Source organism: Octodon degus, unplaced genomic scaffold (genome assembly GCF_000260255.1).
Source record: "Octodon degus isolate 3935 unplaced genomic scaffold, OctDeg1.0 scaffold00066, whole genome shotgun sequence".
Lineage (NCBI taxonomy): Eukaryota > Metazoa > Chordata > Mammalia > Rodentia > Octodontidae > Octodon > Octodon degus.
In genome coordinates this window covers 6980889-6982923 of record NW_004524642.1, presented here as the reverse complement: position 1 = coordinate 6982923, position 2035 = coordinate 6980889, and the positions used below count along the sequence as shown (strand labels likewise).

The 2035-nt window shown below is 38.3% G+C and overlaps 1 pseudogene; it reads right to left on the bottom strand.

Annotated features, from left to right (window-relative positions):
* Window positions 1-813, bottom strand: part of LOC101583006 — a 29638-nt pseudogene extending 28825 nt beyond the window's left edge.
* Window positions 814-2035: the final 1222 nt, after the last annotated feature.

The window sequence follows — 2035 nt, the reverse complement described above, 5'->3', positions numbered from 1 at the left end:
GCACCCCCACCACGGCTGCCACCAAAGCCACCTTGACCACTGAAGTTTCCTACATGACTGAAACTGTCATTGCCACCAAAACCACCTCCATGACCACCACCATAATTTCCAGAACCACTTCGACCTCTTTGGCTAGGTGAAGAGCTAACCATCTCCTGCTTCGACGGGACTTTCCTTACTTCACAGTTGTGGCCGTTCACAGTGTGGTATTTTTGAATGACGATCTTAACCACAGAATCATGGTCATCAAAGGTTACAAAAGCAAAGCCCCTCTTCTTTCCACCACCTCCGACGGTCATAATTTCAATCACTTTGATTTTTCCATATTGTTCAAAATAATCTCGTAGGTGATATTCTTCAGTATCTTTTTTTTTTTTTTCTTTTTTTTTGTCGGAACTGGGGATTGAAATGAGCCTGTTGTGCTTTCCAGGGAAGCGCTTATTCCACTGAGCTGTCTCCCCGGCCCTTCAGTATCTTCTTTAATGCCACCAACAAAGATCTTCTCCATCCTTAAGTGGGCATCTGGTCTTTGAGAATTTTCTCTTGAGACAGCTCTCTTTGATTCCACAACTCTCCTGTCCACTTTGTGTGGCCTTGCATTCATGGCTGCATCCACCTCCTCCACAGTGGCATGAGTGACAAACTCAAAGCTCCTGGAACGCCTGGTGTTCGGGTTTCTCATTACCACTCAGTCTGTGAGTGTGCCACATTGCTCAAAATGGCTCCTCAGACTCTCATCGGTTGTTTCAAAGCTCAGCCCTCTGAAGAGCTTCCGTAGCTATCGGGCTTCTTGGGAGACTCTGACGTAGGCATGAGGGCAATCGGAAGAGAGCCTGATGATGCTTCCTCTGCTAACCACTTTGAATACACAGATACAAAATGGACATTCATCTGTATGCCCTTTTTTGTTAAGTTCCGTTATTTGAATATTATAGGTGTGTTAACTCAGCAAAATATTCTAAAAGAGTCCAGTAGCCCATAATAGTATTGGGTCTTCCACTTGACTGGCAATGTCAGAAATTGTTGATTATTTTAGAGATTAAATAAAATGTACAAACCCCTAGACAATCCTATCAAAACAGAAAAAAATGATTGAATTTTTGCAATTAGGAATGAAAAGAATGAAATCATAATGGATCTTGCAGAAATCAAGGAGGTTACCAATAACTATTTGAGAACTTGTACTCTAACAAGTTGGAAAATACAGGGGAAAAATGGAAGATTACTACACAAATATAAGTCAGCAAAGGTAATTCAAAATGATATAATTTTTAAGCAAAAAATCACTCAATTAAATTGAACATGTAATTAAAATCTCTCAAAGAAGAAAAGTTCATGCACTGATGGGTTCACTTCCAAATTCTACAAATAATTGAGAGATCTAATGCCATTACTCCTCAAATTCTTTAAAAAATTTAATGGTGGATTGCTCTAACAAACTGCTACCTACAACAACAGTCATTCTGATACTAAAACCAGACAAGGATCCAATGAAAAAAGAATTATAGGCCAATACCTTTAATGACCATAAGTTGAAAATATCCTTAACAAGATACTGCTAAACAGAATGCAAAAAATAATGAAGAAGATTATATATCATGACCAAGTAGAATTCATTCCAGAGATTCAGGGGTGGTTCACTACCTGCAGATCAATAAATGTAATATGCCACGCTGCAGAACCAAAAATGAAAATCACGTGACTATCTCAGCAGATGCAGTAAAAGCATTGAAAAAATCTAATACACATTCATGATAAAAACGCTACAAAAATTTCAATAAAATGTCTATCACAATCTGAAAAAAAAAGTTATCAATGACTTTTTTCCACAGCCAAGATAATAGTAAATGGTCAAAAACAGAAAGCTTTTAAATTACCAACAAAGTGAAAAGACAACCCACAAATTAGGAAAAATTCTTAATGAATAAGCACTCAGACAAAGTTCTTCTCTCTAGAATTCATAAAGAACTAAAAACCGGGACTGGGGAGATGGCTCAGTGATATAAGTGCTTCCCTGGCAAGCGCAAGGGCCTGA